This window comes from Pantherophis guttatus, chromosome 4 (genome assembly GCF_059756535.1).
Source record: "Pantherophis guttatus breed Tessera chromosome 4, ASM5975653v1, whole genome shotgun sequence".
NCBI classification, from domain to species: Eukaryota; Metazoa; Chordata; class Lepidosauria; order Squamata; family Colubridae; genus Pantherophis; species Pantherophis guttatus.
The window spans coordinates 45,011,648-45,020,122 of NC_142066.1; positions in this window are offsets into that span (position 1 = coordinate 45,011,648).

The following is an 8,475-nucleotide window of genomic DNA, read 5'->3' on the forward strand; positions in this document are numbered from 1 at the left end:
TCCTGATTAGTTGATATTACAAATTGGGGAAGTGAAGTCAGATAGAAATGGAATTGTTACCCCTTTCAATCTATTTAAGGCCAGATATCACATCTTTGAAATCCAACCATTTTGCAACATGATTTTTAGTTGCAATTTCTTCAACCCACCCCACTGCGACTAAATGGCATAATTTCAGCTGAGGAGGAGGAGGAACACTAAAAATGGAGGCATTTTATCTCCCAGAAATCTGATGTTCCCACTCTCATCGTTATTTTCCCATTTTGAAAAGAAATTTGTATCACTGTTATTGGGCATTCTGGTACCAAGTTGTAGCGATGTAGCTGCATCATTCTTGCATGCAACCAAGGTAATGAAAGTTGCCCATACCTGAAATAAAATCATAAGCATAAATAATATCACCATCATTTTATCAAATCTTCCCCAATCTGGCACCTTCAGTTTTTAGTTATTTTATACCTCGAGTTGCCAACATGACAGCATGGGTGCCCATCTGCCCAGTAATACCTCTTTTGTCACCTGCCAGGCTCCATCTGATTTTTATTTTTAAATAAATGGAAAGAAAATGAGACACTGGCATATGTTCAAAAAGGCTTTGATTCTTATAGGGAGTCCAGGCAGAAGCATCATCAGGAAATAAAACATGTTAGACATGAGCTGAAGTGGTAGAAAGTGAATGTATGGGCTACTAGAACTTGCATGAACCCATTAGTTTTTATTTTTGTAAAATGAGTATTTTATATCTGTGTTTACTCTCTGTGGCAACAGCCTTGTAAGAGTGCCTGGGATACATCTCAGCATTCCAGTTGTGCCCACTGATCCAAGAAAGTCCTTGATGTCTGTTTTACAGCATTCTTTGATTGCTTGTAAATCACTTTGGGGTTAAGAAAAGAGACGTGCCATGTAAATGTATTAGTAAATTAACTATATTAAATTCAGTACCCTTCTGTTTTCCAGCTTTATCACCCTAATGTTCTTGTACTCACATTAATTAGCTTCCTAGTGCTTTAGTTCTATGTACATAAAATAATGCTCTTATTTCCTTAGCAAGCTGAATGAGAAAATCTTTTGAAAATCCATCACATGACATGCTTACAAATCTATCTGAAGTTTTGCAAAATCTCTTGAGTCCCAGCTTCAACTCTTTTTGTGATAAGTGTAGCTGGATACATAATGCACTTAATTCTTTCTTCTCCTTCTCCTTCTCCTTCTTCTTCTTCCTGCCAAAAGAACATATAAACTGTAGGCTTTGAGCCTGACCCGTGGAAGCCAGGTGCTTGGCTGATCAAAAGGGAGACAGATATTTTGTTCCCTAGAGTGAGTTCCTGCAGTTTGATTAGATGTTGGCATTGGTCCATCAGGTTTATAAAGCTGGCAGGAAAAGAGGTGTGTCATCCCAGATGCTTAATTGTCACTGACACATTTCTCTTACAAGCCTGTACAACAATCAATGTAAATATTCCAAGGAGTTCCGGAGAGAAAGTTTTTTAAATTAAAAAAAAAAAAACTATTGTGAAGTTGTTTATGAATGTTGATGAGTTTTTATCAAGAAGAACATTTCCCCTTGCCGATAATGGACCCAGGAAAGACCTTGCAAAGGGGGCCAGCCAGGTGCAGGAACACAAATGCTGCAGAGGCCAGAATGCAGAGGCCAGAATCTTCGACAGAGGAAGCCCACTCTCCTTCCTAACCTCAATCCCACTAGCTGTCTAATTGTTTTAGGGAATGTCAAAAAATCTCCCGGCCAAATCCATTTTCATGGAGATAAACACTAGAATGCCAATTTTAATCCTTTGATTGGACAAGAGAAAAACATAACCAAGCAATACATTATCAGCAGCATAAGAAAGTGAGAGGGAGAAAAATAACATGATAAAGTTTATTTGGGAAAGTGGAATTTACTGGTAAGTCAGCCAGGTCATCATAAGGAGAGGATCGTTTTCTCATTTGTTTCCTGTGTTTGGTTTCTATGAAAATCATAGATATAGACATATCCATCACGAGTTACAAAATATATACTGTACGATCTTATAGGCAGTGCCTGAACAAGACATGAAAATCCCAAACAGAATATGATCTACTTTAGATCATATTGTCTGAGCTCACCTACGCATTTATTCACACACAGATAATATGCATTCTGAAAGAAAGAAAAGTAAAGAGAAAACAGCAGACATGGAGCTTTGATTGCAAGGTTGTGATCACATCGTGACTTTTCATTTTAAAACCACATTCTGTGGACAGTCCTGAAAAAGACAAAGTACTCTTTTATTCCACTGGCCAAACCAATGAAAGGGACTTGGGAGATTCCAAGGAGCTCTTTGTGGGAGAATCTTGGCTTTCCAAAGCCACAATTCCATCTTTTATTTTATATACCAGTCATGGAATCTCTGAAGATTCTTACACTTTGTTCTGGCCTAATCCCTTCTCTTCTTATTTTCATGCATCACTTCTCAAGGAAATAAAGACTTGTTTACTAGTGCCATTATACCATCACAATAAATAGATGAGATAGCTCAAGTGGCTAAGACACTGGGCTTGTAGATCAGAAAGGTTGGCAGTTCGGCGGTTCGAATCCCTAGTACAGGTCTCCTGCATGAGCAGGGGGTTGGACTAGATGACCTCCAAAGGTCCCTTCCAACTCTGTTATTGTTTAAAAAAGATGTTTAGTTTGTTTTCATCAATCAGCTCTATCCAGGTAATGGTTTATTTATTTATTTTATTTAAATAGCAATAGGAATAGCTTCTATACTGCTTCATGGTGCTCTACAGCCCTCTCTAAGAGGTTTACAGAGTCAGCATATTGCCTGCAACAATCTGAGTCCTCACTTCCATCCTCGGAAGGATGGAAGGCTGAGTCAACCTCATAATTTATATGGCTACTCATCTCACAATAGTGACCAGGGATGATGTTCAAAGACTAAACTCCCAACAATGAAAAACAAGTATCTATGACACCTGAAGGGACACGGTGGCTCAGTGGCTAAGATGCTGAGCTTGTCAATCGAAAGGTCGGCAGTTCAGTGGTTCAAATCCCTAGTGCCGCGTAACGGGGTGAGCTCCCATTACTTGTCCCAGCTTCTGCCAACCTAGCAGTTCGAAAGCACGTAAAAAATGTAAGTAGAAAAATAGTGACCACTTTGGTGGGAAGGTAACAGAGCTCCGTGCGCCTTTGGCATTTAGTCATGCTGGCCATATGACCACGGAGATGTCTTCGGATAACGCTGGCTCTTCAGCTTTGAAACGGAGATGAGCACCGCTCCCTAGAGTCAGGAACGACTAGCACGTATGTGTGGCCATTACCTTTATGACACCTGAGGAAGTGTGATACATTCTACTCCTAAACTCACATCAACATGAGCTTAGCTAACCTCATTATTTCTGTATAATCAGAGCACCTCAACTTACTTCTTTCATACTGTTCATTCACATTTACAGCCATTCAGCATTAATCCTCTCCTTGCTTTACACATATACCCCTTTAGTGTCCTATTTTCACTGCATTCCATTTACTTGGCAACAACCAGGTCTTCAGAGACTTATTAAAGGCTAATCGCATGTATTCTTTAGCTCTCTTACTTGTTTTTCCCTTTGCTTTCCTTTTCTAGTCAGTTAGAAATATAGAACAGAGCAATTTACAAATGGTCTAAGAGAAGGATACATCTGGGGAACAGAATAAAGAATGAATGAAGATTTATATATGTAAAGAATAAACAATATTTTAGACATTTCAAATCATATTCTAGTTCCTTTGGGGCCGTGTAATACTATGCAGACCATAGATAAGGAGTAAGAAATATTGAGCTAGAGAAATAAAAGGCTGAGCTAAGTATGAAAAAAGGAAATAAAACTAAAATTACACCAGCACACCAATGCTTTTCATTATAGTTCTCCATGCCTTGCTATCTTTTCTTGCACTATTTACGAACACCACCTTCCTATACTGAAACCACCTTCGTTTTTAAATTTTTCACCTCTTTCTTTTTTGAGGATGTCATCTGTGCCACCTGTGCCATCCAAGCAACACCTTGCTCTAACCATCCACTCTTCTTTTGTTGCAGTTTGATCCTCATTCACTGTTTTTCTGTATAACCAGAGCTCCTCAACTTACTTCTTTCATACTGTTCATTCACATTTATATCATCTATAAACATTCAGCCTCATCCATTCTTGATCTCTCCTCGTTTTACCACACATACCTCTTTAGTGTCCTGTTCTCACCATATTCCATTTACATTCATTTTGGCATACAAAACTATATATGGGCAGGAGAGCATTCTTATACATCCTTGCCCGCATAAAATTGTTCTGATATATGATGTAAGGTGATGTCACCAAATCAGTTTTCCAATTTGAATCTTTGAATTGAATTAACCATATTAATTTAGTGTGTCACTTTAAAACAAGTACCTTGAAACTAAATAATCTCTGATAGATATAGGTAGGCAATCAATCATTTTAATTCATTGGTAATAGTTGCAGGAAAAGCCTGGTGGCGCAGCAGACTAATAGCCTGTTATTAACATTCAGCTGCCTGCAATTACTGCAAGTTCGAATCTCACCAGGCTCAAGGTTGACTCAGCCTTCCATTCTTTCTAAGGTAGGTAAAATGAGGACCCAGTTTGTGGGGGCAATAAGCTGACTTTGTATAAATATACAAAAGTATGAAGGCTATTGCTTAACGCATTGTAAGCCCCCCTGAGTCTCTGGAGAAGGGCGGCATATAAATCAAATTAAAAAAAAAATTACAATAGAATCTGTCTTTCTCCAATACTGTTAAACTACAAATCCTAGCAGTACTGATAAGGACTATGAGATTTTTTTTCATTCTTGGCATAAGAACCAAAAAGGCTTTCTGATTAAAAAGAGAAAGTTCCATCCATCCATAATAACTTGCTGCATAGATTCTGATTCCCCCCCCCAGGAAAAAAAAGCTCTTTTTGAAAGAAATGGATGACAGTGATCCCACTTACGTTTGTCTCTGATCACATCCACTCGTGCTTGATTTGTCCCACTCTTTTTTGTAGTCTAGCACCGTGATGGCTAACCTATGGTAAGCGTGCCACAGGTGGCACATAGAGCCCTCTCTACGAGCATGCCAGCCATCGTCCCAGCCCACCGTGCACCGGCCTCCTGCCAGCCAGCTGGTCTTCGGGTCTCTGCTGTGCATGTACAAGGGACGGGGCCAGTGGTGGGATTCAGCCAGTTCGCACCACTTCGGGAGAACTGGTTGTTAACTTTCTGGACAGTTTGGCAAACTGGTTGTTGGAAGAAATCATTAGAGCAGAGAACCGGTTGTTAAATTACTTGAATCCCACCACTGGGCAGGGCACATGCATAGGGAGGTGCAGGTTGGTGCAGGAGGCTTTCCAGGCCCAAAACGGAGCAGGGGAGGCCTCACGCAGCTCCCCTGCACCCCATTTTGGCTTCCAGGTTGGTGTAGGAGGCTTTTCAGGCCCAAAATGGGGCTGTTTTGGGCCTGGAAAGCCTCCTGCACCAACCTGGAAATGAAAAAGGGGGCCAGGGAGCTAGGCGCATGCACAGGGGAGGGACATGTGCAGGGATGTGCACATGCGCGGGGCAGGGCACATTTGTGGGGGCACTCACATTGCATTTTGGCGATTCGGGCATGCATGCGTGCATTCGCACATGCTCACACATGCTTTGGGCCCTCGGCACCAAAAAGGTTAACCATCACTGGTCTAGTACAAGCAACAAAAGTTTTCCTACCCTTGAATTAAGACTTTTGGTATTCTTTTGCAGAAAATTTTAGCTTCATTATATTTGTTGAATGTTGGCGGTCTTTATCTTGCCTCTATAACCTCTGTTCTGGCTTCCTGCCACATGACAGTGTCTTGATTTCTGGGATGCAGAACTCTCTAGTCAAGAGATATCTACTATAAAAAGCCATGGTATTTTTTTATATTAAATCTTCCATCTAGCAAACATCTATTGGCCTGAGGGTCACAATTGGATTTGAACGCCATATTGCACTCAAAAATTGGTCCTTTACAGTTTTAGATATAAAATAGATGGTTTGCAATGTCTGAGATATCCATTTTGATCCTTAACTACCCAATGCAAAGCAAAGAATGCAAAGAAATTGTCCCCCTCAGAACAGGTTCGCAATTTGGGTGTCCTCCTAGACTCACAGCTAAGATTAGAGGAACATCTGACAGTTGTGGCTAGGGGGACCTTTGCACAGGTTTGCCTGGTGCACCAATTACGATCCTACTTGGATCGGGAGGCTCTCCTCACGTTCACTCATGCCCTTGTCACCTCACGGTTAGATTATTGCAATGCGCTCTACATGGGGCTACCCTTGAAAAGTGTTCGGAGACTACAGTTGGTCCAGAACGCAGCCGCGCAAGCTGTCATGGGTGCACCTAGGTACACCCACATTACACCAATTCTCCGCAAGCTGCACTGGCTCCCTATTGGTCTCCGGTCACAATTCAAGGTGTTGGTTATTACCTTTAAAGCCCTACATGGCTCAGGGCGAGGGTATCTTTGAGACCGCCTTCTACCGCATAACTCCCAACGACTGGTAAAATCCCACAGAGTTGGTCTCCTGCGGGTCCCGTCAGCTAAACAATGCCGGCTGGCGGGCCTGCGGGGGAGGGCCTTCTCTGAGACTGCCCCAGCTCTCTGGAGCCAGTTACCTCCTGAGGTCCGGACCATCCCCACCCTATTGGCCTTCCGAAAAGCGCTGAAGACCTGGCTTTTCCGGCAGGCCTGGGGCTGTTGATCTCGCTCTTGCGATCAGGCGAGATCCAGCCATGAATGGTGTGCATGGGCTTTTAATGTTTTTAATGTTTTTAATTTTTAAATGTTTTTATAATGATTTTAAATGCATTGTGAGCCGCCCTGAGTCTTCGGAGAGGGGCAGCATACAAATTGAATTAATACATAAATAATAATAATAAAAGGAAGATCTAAATGTCAGGCTTCATCCATGCTGGTAGGCACATAAGGGATGCTTAGTGAGCAACATTTGGTCATCAGAGTGTACTTTTCGCACCACTGAATCAGAATCAGAATAGATCTGGAAGGGATCTTGGAGATCTTCTGGTCCAGCCTGCTGCTCAAGCAGGAGATAAGATACTATACCATCTCAGATAAGTGACTGTCCAGTCTCTTCTTAAAAACCTCTAATGATGAAACACCCACAACTTTTGAAGGCAAGCTGTTCCACTGGTTAATTGTCCTCATTGTTAGGAAGTTTTTCCTTAATTCCAGGTTGCTTCTCTCCTTGATTAATTTCCATCCGTTGTTTCCATTCATTGTCTTGACTTCTGTTGCTTTGGAAAATAGGTTGACCCATTCCTCTTTGTGGCAGCCTCTCAAATTCTGCTATAATGTCCCTCTAGTCCTTCTTTTCTCTAGACTAGCCAAGCCCAAATCCTGCAATGATCTTCACATGTTTTAGTCTCCAGGTTTTTAATCATCTTAGTTGCTCTTCTTTGCACTTTTTCCAAAGTCTCAACATCTTTTTTTGTAATGTAGTGACCAAAACTGGATGCAGTATTCCAGGTGTGGTCTTACTAAGGATTTATAAAGCATTACTATTACTTCATGTGATTTTGATTCTATGCCTCTGTTTATACAACCAAGGATTGTATTGGCTTTTTTGGCTGCTGCTGCACACTGCTGATTCATGTTTAAGAGATCATCCACTAGGAGTCTAAGGTCCCTCTCACTGTTACTCTTTTTGAGCCAGGTTTCACCTAATCTGTATGTGTACTTTTGGTTTTTCCTGCCCAGGTGTAAAACCTTGCTTTCCTCCACATTAAATTTCATTTTATTGGATAGGATCCATTGTTCAAATCTGTCAAGATCTTTTTGTATCCTGAGCTTGTCTTCTGGGGTATTGGTTATTCCTGCCAGCTTAATGTCATCTGCAAATTTGATGAGTTCTATTCCTTCATCTAAGTCATTTATGAAGATATTGAAGAGTAGTGGGCCTAAGATGGAACCTTGTGGTACCCCACTGCTTACTTCCCATTAAGGAGTACTCATTGAGTATGGTTTGTCAGCCAGTTACAAATCCATCTGGTGGTGGTGCTGTCTATCCCACATTTTTCTAGCTTAGTAGGTTGTGGCTTACTTTGTCAAATGAATTCCAGGAGTCGAAGTCCACACATCTTAAAGTTATCAAGGTTGAGAACACTTTTTATTTGGTGATCAGCTGAGAAAGCTGCATATGGACAGAGAAAATTGCATTTTTTAAATTATCTCTTTACAATTTTTCCATTTGGCCTCAAGCACTGAAAAAAAAAACATTTTCAACTCTGTTCTATCTCAGAGTAAAAATCCTAGTCTGCAAAGAGACATGTCATTTTTCCTGAGATGGGAGAATGAAAGTGTGTTGTCATTTTTAATCTGTTCCACAAATGCCTTGGATCTTGGCTAATCATTCTTCCCAGATTTGCTTCTTAACTTCCATGACTCTCTATTTTTTTTTCATGGTTTATT